The sequence below is a fragment of the Rhinolophus sinicus genome, linkage group LG14 (assembly GCF_036562045.2).
Source record: "Rhinolophus sinicus isolate RSC01 linkage group LG14, ASM3656204v1, whole genome shotgun sequence".
Classification (NCBI taxonomy): domain Eukaryota; kingdom Metazoa; phylum Chordata; class Mammalia; order Chiroptera; family Rhinolophidae; genus Rhinolophus; species Rhinolophus sinicus.
The window spans coordinates 17,381,695-17,398,490 of record NC_133763.1 but is presented as its reverse complement, the minus strand read 5'-3'; the positions used below and the strand labels follow the sequence as shown (position 1 = coordinate 17,398,490).

General features: G+C 46.5%; 1 pseudogene; it reads right to left on the bottom strand.

Annotated features, from left to right (window-relative positions):
• Positions 1 to 651: 651 nt before the first annotated feature.
• LOC141568566 (RNA polymerase II subunit A C-terminal domain phosphatase SSU72 pseudogene) lies at positions 652 to 1,242 on the bottom strand (annotated as a pseudogene).
• Positions 1,243 to 16,796: the final 15,554 nt, after the last annotated feature.

Genomic DNA, 16,796 nt, shown 5'->3' with positions numbered 1-16,796 from the left:
CCACCCATCTGCCCCTAGATTGTTTTAAGTTTGTTAGTGGTCATCCCCAAGGGACCACTAAGAAAATAACTAAAAAAATACAGGAAAGTCAAAAAGAGGGAATCAAAATGGTAGACTACAAAATGAAGCACTACCAAAACACTTTAGGTTTTTTCAGAGTACCTTGTAATACTTTTCATTTATGGGTTCTCAGAAGCCAGTCTGTGTGAGAGGAATCAGTAACATATTGTTACCTTTTTGTTTTTTTAACCACCAGCATCTGTTTATTGGATGATTGCAGGTTCTCTCATAAGATACATACAGCCCTTTGCTTTAATCAGGAATCTGTACATTCCAGCCAGGTAAGGGACGAGGGAGGAACGCATAATGAAAGACAAAGATATACTGAGGAAAATGCACTATAAACCGTTTTATTTTTTTAGTTACAGAAAAAAGAAAAGAAAAGAACTTCAGTATCAATATCCCACTCGTAAGTAAAAGAGGGATTAAAAAAGAAACTTGACAGTTAAAGTTCGCATTTACGTGTATCTTCTCATTTTGTATCTACAGTTCAACACTACTGTCCATCGGCGGACGCCCTAAAAGTCAACACAAATCTCAGGCAGGAAAAGCACCAACGGAAGGAAGAAGGCGGCTCGGCTCCCGGGCCCGCTCAGCTCAGTAGAAGCAGACGGTGTGCAGGAAGGCCCGGCCGCTCTTCTCCTCGAACTCCAGCAGCAGCTCGTCGATCTCATTGTCCAGGTCCTCCGTGTGCTGCAGGCACTGGCACAGCTCGCAGATGAGGAACGCCCCCAGCGTGGCCTCTTCGTGGTTGTCCTGGATGTCCACGTTGATCACGTGCACGGGCTGGCAGGTCTCCTGCTCCCTGGAACTCAGATCCTCCACCACCTGGTCGTACACCCTCTCCTCGCAGGTCAGGATCAGGTCGAACAGGTCTTTGCAGTTCTGGAACCTCTCCGGCCGGGGCTTGATCCGCTTATTTCTGTCCAGCATGTGCAAAATCCCGTTCTGCGTGTAGAGCTCTTTGTCTTTCTTCAGGAGATCATTGTACATCTGATCGTACGTGGTACTGAAATCGTAAATATTGGGCTTGTCCGGGGCCGGTCCCGGAAGCTTCACGTGAGTTCCGGTCCCGAAGGACCGGACGTTGAATCCGCGTTTGCTGAGGATGTGGTGCGCCTCCATGCTCCGGTTCTGGTTGCTGGAGCACACCACCGCCACCTGCAGCGGTAAGGACGGCATGGCAGCGGCAGCACCTTCCACACTCGCGGCCCCGGGACTCTCACGCAGTCGTGGCTTCCGAGCGAGCAAGATGGCGTTCGTAGCCCCGGACGTCAAGACGCACGCCGGCGCTGGTGACGTAACCTGTGGCGCGCTGCGTGGCGTGTGCACGCGTCCCCGCGCCTGCCCAGAGCGCCGGGCCGTGGCCTGAGGGAGGCCCAGCTACGGGAGCCGGGAGGGCCCGTGCGCCGCTGCTCCAGTCACGGGTGGCGGAGGCCAGCGTTCTCACAGGGGCTCCACACTGGTCCCTTTGACAGCTTGGGACACTTAGCCGTGAGGTAGGTAGTTGCACTGACCCATTTTACCAGGCCAGTGAAGACGCTGGATTAAAGAGAGAGCATAATGCAATGAAAAAAGCACTGGACTAGAAGTCGAAGGGGGTTCCAGCTGCCTGGGTTCGTTGCTGCTAACCAGCCACGTGACGTTGCACCGCTGTTTTCTTACCTGTAAAGGGAGGATGTTGCAGTAGACAATTCCAGAGGGCTTTCCAGCCTGATGATGAGCACCCAGGTTTGCAAACAGTTCCCCGCGTTAGGGCACAGCCTCTGAAATGAGCATGAATAACGGAGACCTCTTTCTACCCATTTCCAGTGCAGGTGTGCAGTCTCTGAGGCTAATTTTAAAAGGGATGAAAGTACCAGAACGGCTGGAAGGAACCTCGCAAAGTGCCGTAGTGCAAGAGCAATGACATGCAGCAACGCGGATGCCTTCTGTGTGTGCAGTTTCGGAGTGATCTTCAGAGGCAGCATGGCAAGTATCGCTTTGAGTATGTGAGGCAGGTAAGGCAGACGTTCAGTTTAAGGAGATAAGTAAATGAATGTTTATGGAGGGTCTTCTGTATGTCAGGCAATGTGCGCAAAGCTTCACACAGAAAAATAAGAGTGAGTCCTGCCTTTAAGGAGCCTGTAGTACATCTGCCCCAGGTGAGGAAACCGCCACTTAGGTCAGCTTTTGCGAGTGAAATCACACGAGAAGGGGCATAGCTGGGGCAGGAAGCCAAGTCTGATTTCTAGACCAGAGGATAGTATCAGCCCATGCACCATTTTCATGGTCCCGAGAAAGGGCAGTTATGGAACAAACTCCTTTTGGAAATCAACGCTGCTCTCACACACCTGACTGTAGAGATTTTGTTCTAAACAGTAGTGTGAACATGTCCTGTTGAACTTAACACTTACTTCCTGTTGTTCTATTTAATTGAAAAACACACAGTCCCTGCCCTTTTTCACTTCTGGTCAGTGGCATAAGTTCCTCATTCAACACTTTGCAGAACACTTGCCTGCAGCACCCTGGGGACAGGATGAGAGGTGCAGGAGGGAGAAGCAGAACTGCCGACCTGAGTCCTGTGAGATCTTCAGGGCCCAAGATCCGCACATGTCACAGCGGCAGGGTTTGCAAAGCTTGTACTTTCTTCATCTGGAAGTGAAGAAACAGGCCTGTTTCTTCTCCTGGGAACTTGGTGAAAACTTAATGTTTTAAAGGCCTTGCTTTCTCTTTACCCATTACATTAACTCGTAATTAATTTTAATGGGCTTTGGCAGGTCATCTGTTATAATTTGGTACGAGTTTTGTCACATCTTTCAAATCACTCTTATGTCCCTTATGTCATCAGACTCAAGGCCATAATTGTACAGTCAGTAGAAAATCAAGCATAAGGACTACAGTGGACTGAATGGTGGCCCCAAAAATATCAGGCCCTAATCCTTGAACCTTGTAAATGTTACCTTATTTGGAAGTACAACATTTGAATATGTGACTAAGTTAAGGATCCTGAGATGGGGAGATTGACCTGGATTATCCACGTGAGCCCTAAATGCCATCAAAACTGTCCTTATAAGAAAGAGGCACAGGGCGATGACACACACAAAAGGGAGGGGATGTGAAGACAGAGGCAGAGATTGGAGTGAAGTGGCCATGAGCAAAAGGATGCCGGCAGCCACCGGAAGCTGAGAGAGGTAAAGAACAGGTTCTCCTTTACGCCCAGTGGTGGGAGGACGGCCTGATGACGCCTTGATTTCTGCTCAGGGAGGCTGATGTTGAACTTCAGGGCTCCAGAACCATGAGAGAAGAAATTTCTGTTGTTTGAAGCCACCAGGGTTGTGGTAATTCGTTACAGCAGTCACAGGACACTAATACAGGTACAGAAAAGCTTATGCCTCTATTGTTAGTGTGGCAAAGCCTATGGATCTCTTCTCAGAAAAATGGCTTCAAATCGTAAAATCATAAGGTCATGTTAGAAGCCAAATATATTGAAATAACTATTGTTAGAATATAAGAAAACAACTTTGTATAGCTCTGAGCACATTCATCAAGATGACACATTTCAAATACAGGCAAGTTAGAGCTGATTGTATTTTTGGAAGACACCAGCCTGAAGGCTGCTATTGCCCAGTTTGAGTCACACTGCGTTGTGAAGTGGCCTGTGATACCCAAGGTTGAGATCATGTGTGATGGGCTAGGGGGTCTACTGCCCACTACTGATTTGAAGTAATGATGAAAATGCTGTGTTCCGAGGTGTGGACAATCGCTGGAATGCACTCACGGAAATACCTGGTATTCTCCGGTGACCAAGACACCAGTGCTCTGTGGTGTCTTGCCTTCATTGTCAATCGAGGGAAGTGCTAGATTTCAGATTGTGGACCTCAGGTGCAGGACTCTGGGCTCCATGGGACCGGCAGTAGGAGCGCCTGTGAGTATGTGCTGCAGGGAGGCTGAGGGGGGCCGGGCAGGCTTTGTCGGGACAGCAGCCTGTGTGGGAGCTGGACCCTTCGTGCCGGCAGTCTGAGAGGCCGCGGCGGGGAGGAGCTTCCCGGTGACAAAGCAGGCACAGCAAATTGGACAGGGTGTCAGGGTGACTGTGAAATATGACGGATTAACAACCGAGGCTGCTGGTGTGACTTGCTTTCAGACACTTCATTTAGAAGTTATCATGTTGCTGGATGCTTCCTATAATTTGTGATGATGCTGATTGTGATAAATCGTGAGTTTCTGGCAAACCCCAGCCAGCGCCAATGGCTGAACAGAGAAAATGTGTAATTCTGTGGGAACATTCATGCCACTTAACGAGAGCGGAGATCTGGCTGTAACAACGGAATGCTCAGTCAGTGAACAAAGTAATTAAATCAAGCTAATTAAATCATAATAAAAATAATTTTAATTTAATTAATTTCTCTGCATTGATTGAACATTATGTTGCAACCATGAGGCTTTCTGAACACTAATAGAATTTAGGGGCTGGGACGCCAAGTTGTGGTCACTGGTGTGGTACATGGGTTATTGTTGAGGGAATGAAATTAAATACATTGAACGAGATGCTGAAATGTTGACTGAGCCACAAATGGAAAATGGTTTTAGAATTAAGATAATGGGGTCTTTTCCTTTCGCAGTTAGGCCTCTGTACTAACTAGCGCAATAAATGTCATATTTGGTAATAATTTAGAAGGTCTAGATAAAGTAGATGGTGCACAATTGCTTCTCTGTGTTGAGTTGGTGGGAAGCCTTCGGTCAGGATCTCGGTGGTGAACAGTACTGGGGGCATTTACCCACTGTAAGGTGGGGGGTACATTTACTCTCCAGCCCCTTGTACCTAATAAAGGCCCTAGAAGCATTAGAATTGGAATCCTCTGAGCTCCTCAGTCAGGACTAACCTAGTGGAAATGGATTTTTTAACAGCAGCGTGAAAGATTTAGGTGAGGCATGGAGAAGGGCTTTCTATCTGAGACACATATTAACCAATAACCAGTTATTTCTTGAAAATGTGAACCATGGTTCCCCCGACCCCATACTTATCCCCAGTACTAAGCAGAGAGCCTTGCACTAGCTGGTACTCAAAATATTTATTATTAAATTGAATCATTGAGGTCTCAAGGAATTTCTCTCCTTAGCACTTGAAAATTAGGTCGGATACTCTTTGTGGTTGTTTAGACATTGTTCAGTTCATAAGCAGGAGGGTGCTCACATAAGATGACCTCTCAAGGTCACCTCCTGAGACTCATTTTGTCATGTAAGCAACACTGGAATTCTGAGTGTGTGTTAGCAGGCGCCCACGTAATTACCAACTGTGATTTTAGAGGAGGCCTGTGCTTTGGATCCCAATATTGTTTATCATGCAAGTTATTTTAATTAATATTTTGTGTGTGTGCCAACATTTGAACCAGACCTCATTATGAGTGGTCGGGGCATGGCATTGTTTGTTGAGTGGAATTGTTTTCCTGGGTTGCAGCTGGTTTCCCTCCTCAGCAGCCAGGGAGAGCAGAGACCAAGGGCCAGCATTTGCAAAAGCCTCAGTTGCCACAAAAGTATGCCGGTGATTCTCAGTCCTAGATGGCTCAGCAGCAAGAACCTGTTTCTCCATCTAAAGCTGAGTGGGGGTGTGGGGAGGCCCCTAGGGGAGGGCTCTGGACCCTGAAAGAGGTTTCCCAGGGAGAAGGAAGTGGGGGATCAGTGTTTCTGATGTCTGAATGCTGCAGGAACAGGGGTGTTCATGTGCCTTTGAAGAGCGAATTGGCACCTTTTCTGTTATCTGTTGTTATGTAATTGTGTAAACAGAGTGCAATCCAGGAAAGCAGGATACCCAGGAGCTCAGCTGGGCGGTCAGCTCAGTGGTAACTGAAGACCCCTAGGCTTCCCCTCTGCCTGCAGGACCTGTGAGCAGGTGCTCTTCTTTCTGGCACAGCTGCCCTGAGGTGAGAACAGGACCTTTCCCAGCAGACACATCTGTCATTTAGGAAAGGAGAGCACCCAGCTCAACCAGCCAGTTCTTCCCTCCTGCATTCTAACCGCGCGTGCCCCCGGCACTGGCTGGGTGCCTCCCTCCCTCACAGATAGAAATGTCCATCTTGGCTACTGGGAAGGGACAGGATGGGGGTGCAGAGCGAATCCCCCATTTCTCTGGAACCTGAGTTTAGAAAGATGGCATCCACAACTGTGAAGCATCCCGGGATTTGCTAATGAGGATTACAATCCTAACATCACATCCCTGTTCCTCACGCTCATGGAAGTGCACGGTCTAGTTCTATTCATGTCATTTTTTATTATGCTTCAAATAATACCATCCAACCTTCATTGGAGGTCAGATCTGTGCCCAGCGAAGTGCTAAGCGCCTGACCTGCGTCGTCTGGCATTTGGTTCTCACACAAATTCCCTGAGGTAGCTGCTACTTTTATTTCCTTCTCATAGACAAGGAAATGGTTACTTGCAGAAATTCAGTAACTTACCCCCAGGTCACAGCTAGTAAGTGGCAAAGCTGCTACTGGAATCAAGGTCCTTCTGTTTCTCAAACTCTTTCTCTTCACCACCATCCTGCCTTAAAATTAACCAACGACTGAGAAATATTGCCTAAGTGTCCTACCCCTGTCCTTTCCAACACAGAGCTGCCAGGAACACACATGTTGTTCTGGGCTGGGGCTTCAGAATCCTTCCCCAAATCCTTTCTCAACCCTGGAAAGCTGTTTTACAGAAGGAAGATATCAGACCCACTAAGAATGTTAGGAAGAACAATGCTTTTTCTTTTATAAATTACCCACTGTTAATTACCCATTGCATCTGTATTGGTCCAAGGATTCTGTCACGGGAGGAAATCCCTTTCAAGGGTCTGACTTAGAGACCAGAGGACATCTGGAACACTGGCCTTTAAAGCAGCACGAGGCCCAGGTCCTGTGCATGCGCAGCGGATGTCCTCGGTACTCTGCTTGGTTGGACCTTGCTTCCGAGATAAGAGATAATCGGTGTGAGCCCCAGGTGTGAGACCAGCCTGGACAGCTCAGTCTACCCAGCCGGAGAGCACCCCTCTCTTTGATTTCTCTCTCCTACTCTGCTTATTTTTCTCTCTTTTTCTCTCCCAATTGACTTTGTCAATTCTTCATGCCCATTGCTGGGCCAGCCCCTCACTTTCCTGTCAAATTCACTGTGTAGTTGACCCCCCACTACAGCATTCAGGTGGCCTTTGCCTGTTTCATGATTCTCTCCTGGAAACGTGTAATAATGGAAAACCCAAAAAGAGGAAATATTTACCAGTTCCGAAAAGGCTCGAAGTAATAAAATAATGTTTGGGGGCGTTTAATTTGAACTGGTGTAACTGTAAATTGCAAAGTATGATACTAGCTCATGCAGCGATATCGTTTTGTGCTGTTTTACCTTCAGGTTTTTGTTAATCCAGTGGGTTTGGTGGAATTAGAGAGCTGCTGTGGAAAAAAAAACCCCCCAAAAAAACACCAAAAATCTGAGCAACCTGCTGGCCGGGGAACAGCCTTGTCAAACTAGCAGGTAGCAGCGTGGTTAGCCTTTATCCAGCATACAATGAGGCCAATCACCGCGGCCTCTCGTAAGAGTATTGAACTGTCGACACAGGACATTTTTGTTGAAAGTAGTCCTTTTGATTTCATCTTCCCAGCCTAATGTAATAAAAACAGACATTACAGAATACATTCATCTCCGTTGGATGGGGCCCATCACGAATGCCCAGCTACGTGTGCAGTCGCAAAGGTTATCCAACTGCCGGAAGTGACTTGGGACACAATTGTGGATCCAAAGGTCGGAATCACCTCACCCCTTCGAGGAGGGGTGGCTGTCACGGGAGCAGAGTAGGAACATGCTGCTTCTACGAGGAGAAGATTTCACTTTTCAGACATTCTAAGGTTCAGCCACAGGCCCATTTTCTCTAATTAACAAAACCTTGAGGGGTTATCTCAAAGGCAGAAGAAAGGAAAACAAAGTAGAAACTCTTGAACTTATTTTTGCTGATCGGATGGCCATTTCTATGGCAATAGAAAGGGAGGCAGGACCCTGCCGTCGGAGGCCTGGTTCCTGTCAGCTTCTCCTTTCCATATTCTGGCTCTGGGAGTTTATGACCTCACTGGGGACCAACCGCAAAGAAAAGAGCTTCACATAACTGGAGACTTTCGGGGTTTCCCCCCAGACAAGAAGCTCACAGAAGTTAGCCTGACTCTGGCACTTGGGAGGATTCAAAGTTACTAAACCTTCTAATTTCTTTAACTACTTGAAACATTCCAAGTTTGCTGTCACATGGTAAACATGACTCCCAATATTTATTTGTGTAGTTGCTAGGGTGCTGTTTTCCATGTACTTGCTAAAGTGCCCTGCAAAGAATTGCTCATGCTCCATCAATTACACTCTAACACGAGTTTATAGGTAACATTTTGCGGGGTGTTAGAATGAGAACAGGTGTGTAATTGCAGATTGCTGAAAATAGTATGTAAATATTCTTCAGACTGAATAAAAGCATGATTGATATTCTTTGAGATTCAAAGGCTTATGTCTCATTGTTCTAATAATTACCATTGAATTAATTGTATTTCATACTATTTGCTCGTGTTCATTCAGTAAACTGTCATTGAGCACCCACTGTACGCCAGGGTTCAGGTACTGGATCCTGGGAGTTCACACACAAAAGACACAGTCTCTGCCCTCAGGCAGGTTACAGTCCAGAAGTGTTTCTGAGACAAGGCGGGTGGTTACAACATAGTACGATAAGCTCTGTGATAGGGAAATGCCCAGGGCACAGTCAGGAGCCAGGAGGGTGTGTGCGTTCATGGAGTTTGGAACTGTCTGGCTTTAAAGTAGGTTTCCTGGTGGAGATGGTGTCTAAAATAAATCTTGAAGGAAAATAGAAGTTAGACAATGAAAAAGGGTTACATTCTCGATAAGAAGAATAACAAGAAGGGATGGTATTTTAAGAATGGTGTTATTTGTTAATGAGCGCTACTGTTACTTGTGGTTGTGGTGAGGGACGATTCTGGAGAAACTGGCAGTGCTCTTGTGTTTCCTGCCAAGGGGTTTATCTGGAAAGGAAAAAGAAGGAAGAAAGGAAAGGAGGGAGGGAGGGAAGGAGGGAAGACTGGCAACAGGGAGTCTTGAACAGGAAAGTATCTAAGATTTATTTTCTGCTTGTGCCCGATGATTTAAGTATCCATTATGTCTTTTAATGTTTAACCTCTGAACTCAGTTTCCTCATTTATGAAAAAGAGATATCCCTCCAACACAGGGAAGTTGTGAGGGTCAAGTGAGATACTGATAGAAGGTGCTTAGTACAGTCGCGGGTACATTATTAATAAACAGTGGTCATTATTATTATGGTATGCGTGGACGCTGGATTGCAAGGGGCAAGATCTGAAGCAGTAAACAGGCTGTAATGAAAGAGCCAGTGTGAGATGATGGTGCCTGAAATGGGGCGGAAAGATAGCAAATGATGTGAGAGATATTTGGGGAAGCAAGATCAGCAGGGCTGGTGACCGAGGGTGAGAAAGAGATAAAAAACGACTTCCGGGTGGCTGGGCACATGGCGTGCCCTCCACTGAGATGGACACGGAGGGAACCACAGGCAGTGTCCACAAAGTGAAAGACCATACAACACCCAAACCCAAACCAGTCCACGGTCTGTAGAGCCTGGTTTCAAAACTGGACTCAAATCTGGAGCGTGTGAAGCAGGGGTGGGTGCTGGTAAGTGGGGTGCAGAGACATCTCACTAGCGTGGGGATTCCTAGAAGTTCCTCCCACGTGACCCTTCCTCAGTGCCACGTGGCCACCTGTACCTCCTCCTCCTCACTGGCCCTGCTTCTCTCCAGCTCCCTGACCACCTGTGAGAACCATGCCCCTCTATGCCTCCTCCCATCAGCCCAGGTTTCTCACCTTGTCCCACCGTCGGTGATGCTGGTGACCTTTGATCCTCCCTACACACCAGACCCAGCGTCGTTGCATATAAACCTGCTGCTGGGGAAAAAAAAGAGTTATGAATTCTGCTTCTTTGTGTTCTAGCCAAAGCAATAAAATATATTCCCAATACTAATACTGCAATTTAAATTTATTATCTTTGTGCTTTACAGTATCCATTGCAGTAAAATCTATTCCCAAGAGTACTATTACAATTTCCAACTACTTAAGGAATTCTTTTTGTTTACGTTTTAAAGCCACAGCAATAAAATTTAACACCAACCATAATACTACAACTTTGTATGGTCTTAAAACTTGTCATAAATGATAATTGTGAGAAGAATGTCAGTAAACATGTAAATGTTTTTTCCAGGAGAAAGCAGCCTTGTTGATTTGTCTCATGCTGAGGCCCAGGTCCTCCCCCCCCCTTCTTCTGCCTCCCTCCCACTTGCCACTCCGGTTCAAGCCGTTGTTTCTCAGTCTAGTTGTGTAGGACACAGCTCCCTGGCCCATGCTGGTGTTATGAGCCTTGTGCTCCCCTGGCTGAGCCAGTCGGTGGCAGGTCATCAGTCCACCATCAGTCCACCGCTCAGGGCAGCTCATGGCAGCTCCCACGGCAGCACAGCTCCAGGCAGAGCTGTTGTTCACAATCTTAGCTGTAGAGGGCGCAGCTCACTGGCCCATGTGGGAATCGAACCGGCGACCTTGGCGTTAGGAGTACAGTGCTCCAACCACCTGAGCCACTGCAGCTCCGAGGCCCAGATTCTTAACACGTCCTGGAGAAGCACACCTTTCCAATTAGCCAACGAGGCTTGTCGATCCTGTCTCCTAAGGACTTCTCCAATCAGCCCATTTCTCTGTGCCCACGCGGCCCCTGAAGCTACCTGTCATGGCTGTAATCTTGGGAGCTCTTCTCTCCTCCTGGGTAACTAACACAGCCTCTCCTTGTCCACTTTCACACCACATAGCAGCTTGGATGGTTTTCAAAACACAAATGTTGCCTGTTTCCAGGAAAGTGGGGGGTAGAAAACAAGTTATACCTGTGATACTGCAGAGAAACAATCAGCCAAATGCAGGCTGGGGACTCTGTGTAGTGCAAGTGACCAGGTCTCGCTAACACATCCAAGGCACAAAAGAGGGAGGAAGGCAGGAGAAGAGAGAGAGCTGGTGCAGGTGCAACGGGAGAGCTGTGAGAGCTACAGACACAAGGACCAAATGTGGGCTTTGCGTGGTTGCTGAGTTCAACAAGCAACTGTCTGCAGACGTTTGTGAGGAAAATCAGGGGAATCTGAGTGCATCTGAGGTGATCCTGCTGGTAATTTTGTTGGCAGGTGCTTATGTTCTTAAAGCAAAGGCTTTATCGGTTAGAGGTGCATTCTCGGGTATTTACAGAGGAAATGACATGTCTTACATTTGTTTTAAAATACCGCAGCCCTCTACTTCCCCAAAATGGATGGGTGGTGGGGACAGATGAGAATCAAGATGGCGTGGGGGTTCATTGTATATTCTGTCTACTCTTTTTTTCCTATCTACTGGAAAAGTGGCATAATGAAAAGTAAAAAAAAAATTCAAGAGACTGGGCCAGATAAAGCATTTGTTCTTTTTAATAGTAACTGATTTATTCAACAAATATTACTTTTTCATCACCCACTTGAATTCAGCGTATTTTTACTTAACACCTACCTCATGCAAAATTGAGTAAGACACAGCTTCTGCCCCACAGAAGCTTACCATCTGGTAAGGGAGGAGAAACCTACATTTGTGAAAAGGTAACTCATACTAATACTAAGAGCTAAATCGACAATATGCAAAACAGCGAAAGCTATCACAAAAATTCAAGGTACAGAACAATGCATGGTATGCTACCTTTTGAATAGATACGGAGAAAAGAATCTCTAGTCTTACGTGCTTGTATAAATCTGAAAAGTCAGGAGAAACACATAAGAAACTATAAAAAATTGATTATCTGTTTAGGAAAGAGGCAAACTGGGCAAGGAAAGACCTTTTACTAAATACCTTTTCATACTTTCTGGTTTTTGAAATCGTGAATGTATTGCATAGCCTAACATTTTAAATAAAAAGTAAAGTAATTTCTCAGCTCCTCTCCCTTATCAGAACATGTCTCTGTTTAAAACTCTTTACCAGGTCCTATTACCTTTGGTCTATAACACACAGTCCTTTCGGTGGCTTTTCAGGATGGCCGTGGTCTGGCTTCTGCATCCTCTCACCTCCTGCCTGTTGTACTGGATTCTGCAGCCTCTCAGCTCGCCAAGCTCGCTCTAGTGCGGGAAGCCAGCCATCTCTCGTTTGGCCTGACCAACCCCTGATCATTCTTCAGGTTTCTCTGCAGGTGCCACTTCTCAGGGCTGCCTATTCAGCAGCTCTGCCCTATGCGCCCAGAGAACACCGTCCTTCTGTATTTTGGTCAAGTATCAAATTTGTAAGTAATGTCTGATGTTATCTTTTTTACTCACCTGTAAACTCTACAACAGTGCAACGACGTCTCATTTCTTTTTGTGTTCCTCACCTATTTCCAAGCCTCCTATTAATATATAGAATGTTTAAGTGAAGGGGCCACAGTTACAGAAAATAAAGAGATGACCAGTTTGCATGTGTACGATGTAGAGAACGCGGGAGTCAGTGGACTTTCCATGAGAAGTGAAGGAAAGAGCAGAGAAAGACTGTTAGCATGATCAAACAGGAAGTGGCATAAGACAACACGACAGGAAGTGAACAGAAGGATGCTATTTGAGGCGAAAGCCTTCCTTGAATCAGTGTAATGGAAGGCAAGCATGTGTACTGGAGAGAAGAAGGTTGTGGAAGAAACAAGGGATGAAGAGAAAAGACGTAATGTTTACTAGATAAGGAGAAGAAACATCCAGGCAGGGCAGGGGTGTCCATGTTTCTGCAGGTCTGTGAAGCTCTAGCAACCACATGGAAGCTTCCATGGAGCTTTTTACATGCATATTTTCTTTTTCTGAGTAAACTTCATAGGTTTTTGAGGCTTAGAAAGTCTGTAGATTTAAGAAGGACTAACGATCTTAGCCTTGGACAAACCAGATGAACTAAGGAGAAGAGAAAGATGTGACGCCATGAGAGCTGGACTGTGACACTGGATGACCAGGAGGGGATTGCGGGAAGTGTTTTGCAGAAACAGCCGCAGTGAGCTGGAGGTGGGTGGGGACTGGAGTTAGGGAAGGTCACAGAAGGTCATTGAAACCCCATGGTGGAGCCTTCTCTCCCCCTGGCTTGTGAGCACGTCATTTGCTTCATTGCCCCTCATTTTCACTACTAGGGAGAAGGAACGGTGGGTGAGCATTACAAGAATACCTTCTTGTCTACCTCATAGGGTGTCACAAGGGGATAAGAAAGACTGCTAACATCTGGAAAGTTGTGGGGCTTTTTTCTTTCATTTGTTCTTTGTGCAATTTCCATTAAATTTCACATAAAAATAACTACAGTCCCACTGAATGGTGGGGAGGGGAGGCCCCTAGCACTGTTTGGTCTTTAGCCCCTCATTGACCTTCTGGAACTATGAAAAGAGATTGACAACATCTTCCAAAAGTACAGAATCGTTTCCCATTTAGTTTGTCTGTTGTCCGTTTGGAATAGGCTTTGCTTGTTTTCTATACAGTTCCAAGCATGGGATTCTGCTCCAGACCTCACTCCCCAGAAGCAGTTCTGTGCAGTGGGAAGTACTTGGACCCTTGTGCCAGCCTGGGCTCTTGTCCTGCTCTGCATCTTGCTCATTGGTGACCCTGAGCCCATGTCTTGGGCTTCTCATCTATAAAATAGGATAGTCCTGAGCTCATGGGGTGGGGGCGAGGGTTATCTGGTGTCATACGCCGTGGGACACCCTGCGAGGAGAACCTGCCCACAAAAGCTGCTTGGTAGTTGGTTCCTCTGGTTGTCTCCCCTCGTCTGGACGTCTGACAGAAGGGACGCTCCTCTCAAGCGGCAGGAGATGGGTGAGCCTCATTGGGGCCCCTCACTGACCTCCCCACCAGTAATTTCTCTAGAACTACCCCAGGGCGTCAGGTTTAAGGGGATGCCCGCTCATCTGTGGGGAAGGGCGTTTGGTCCAGTGCTTCTCTTGTCTTTAGTGGCTGGGAAACTGCATTGTCTTTTCAAGGCCCCTGAGTCAAAGCCAGAAGAAGTGAGTATTGTCGGTTGTCGGTCCTGCTCTGCCACCTCCTAGTTTTGGTTCTGGACAAGTTACTTTCTATCACTGAGCCTTTGTGTCCTCACTTCTAAATGGAATTTACAGGCTGTAGGGGACGTTCCTTAGTCTGCTAGGGCTGCCATACAAAATACCACAGACGGGGGTGGGGGGGTGGGGGTGCTGAAACAACATCAATCTACTTCTCACAGTTCTGGGGGCCAGACGTCTGAGATCAGGTGTGTGCAGGGCTGGCTTCTTCGGAGGCTTCTCTCCTTGGTTTGTAGATGGCCTCCTCCTCCCCATGTCATCATGTGGTCTTCCCTTGTCTGCATCCTAATCTCTTATAAGGACACCAGTCAGATTAGATTAGGGCCTGCCCTAGCCTTGTTTTACCTTAGCTACTGTGTTTCCCCGAAAATAAGACCTAGCCGGACCATCAGCTCTAATGTGTCTTTTGGAGCAAAAATTAATATAAGACACGGTATATTATATTATATTATATTATATTATATTATATTATATTATATTATATTATATTATATTATACCCAGGCTTATATTATGTTATATAAGATCGGGTCTTATATTATAGTAAAATAAGACAGAGTCTTACATTAATTTTTGCTGCAAAAGACGCATTAGGTCTGGCTAGGTCTTATTTTCGGGAAACACGGTACCCCTTTAAAGACCCTCTCTCCAAATGCAGTCATACTGGGAGGTACTGAGGTTTATGACATCAGCATACACATCTGGGCAGGAGAGCATAATCCAGCCCATAACAGAAAGCTGGATGAGAACGTGTTTGTTAAAACTTGGCACTTGGTAAGCCTCCTGGTTACCAAACGCCAGCATTTGGTAAGTGCTGGTTACATATGTTGCCACATGTCTCTGTGCTGTATTTTGCTCAGACAACCTGTGGGGCATGAAGAGGATGGGCCTGCTGCTCCGACTTGGCTGAACTGGTCATCGGGCTTATGTTTGTCTCTTTCCCAGCACACTCCCTCCGTCCCATGGCTGTGTGGATGGTGTGCCAGGGCTGGGGCTGGCAAGCAGCACGAGTGGAAAGCTAAGAACTTTTTTTTTTTTTTTTTGGTGGTAATGCTATTGAATGGAAAATACTTGGTCAGTCTCTTCAGGCCACATATTATTAGGGGTTTTAGGACATCATTTCTGTTGTATGGATTTTTATTTTTAACTTTTTTTATTTATTTAAGAGTGTTTTTCCAGGACCCATCAGCTCCAAGTCAAATAGTTGTTTCAATCTAGTTGTGGAGGGCACAGTTCACTGGCCCACGTGGGGATTGAACCGGCGACCCAGCTGTTAAGAGCACCGCACTCTAACCCACTGAGCTAACGGGCCACCCCTGATGTGTGGACTTGGCTCTCACTGGTCCCCATTTCACTGGAGCACACGCTCACAGTTACCCTCTCATAAATGAAGGCACATCTGTCCTGAGCCATTGGGTGCCTGCGATATCTTACACAATAGCTTTCAAGTATTTCTTCAATTAAACAAAAGCAAGCAAAAGCAGCAGTAACAACAACCATAAAAATGAAGGAAGGGGGAATAAGAGCTCCTTGGTTCCAAAGATAAGAAAAGCGTGCAGCTCTCTTGAACATTCTCCCGCCGGGCCCACCTCCGCCCTGGTTTCCGAGCAGTACAGCTACTGCTGTTGGACCTTGCCTCTGTCTGTCCTCTCTTCTTGTGTCCAGGCTCCTGCGTCCTGCAAATGCCATCACTAGTTATGTATTCATTTGAGTGGTGCTCTGGTGGCTCTCTGTCACTCAGAATGTCCCTCTGGCCAGGGTTAATGACAGCGAGCAAGGACTTGCTGGTTAGCACCTTCCCTTCTTCTGGGAAGAAGCAGACAGAGGCTTTCAAACCCACGTGCGGTTGCCTGCAACCTTTGCCTCTCCAGGGCGTCTGCATTCCGACCTCCTCTGCTCCTTTGGTTAATGACAATTATAAATGTCCAGAAGGCACATCTCTGAGGCAAGTGGCCTCAGCTAATTGGGCAAAACTATTACACGGAGGCAGACTTTATTTTCTTCAGCATACCGTGATATATATTCCAAGAGCATAAGTAACGGATTTAAGAAAAACAAATTAAGAATGGAACTTAACGGAGATTTAAAAGAAAAGATAATTAATTCTGGATTTTGGGAAAGAAAACACTTCTGGTTACAATTTTGGATTTCCTTGCTGGATGGATTTGCTTCAGGTGGGAGATGTCAAAGGCTCAGGTGTGTGTGGCAGGGGGAGGGTGGACGGCAGCTGCGGTACAGAGAGGCCAGATGGCTTGCAAGGACGGAGCGAAAACTCAGGGAATTCTAATGATGAGAATCCCTCAAAGAGCTTTCAGAGAGCAGCCAGACGTGCTGGGAACCCTGGGAGCCAGGGCAATTACCATCTAGAAACGATCGTGGGACATCCTTGCCTAAAATACAGGTCTGTAGTGCAATGCAGTCGTAGTGTCTGGAGTGTGTGCTCAGAACAAACAATATATCTAGCATAGATACGTACGCAAGTGTCTACATATTTTATGTACATTTATCTATGATTTATACATAAAACACATTTGTTAAATCCATGCTGATTAGATTAAGATCAAATGGGGAGAAGGGTAGCTGAGCACAAGTTTTCCCAGTCTCCATCCGTAGTCAACTTTCCCATGTTGCTATGGGAACAA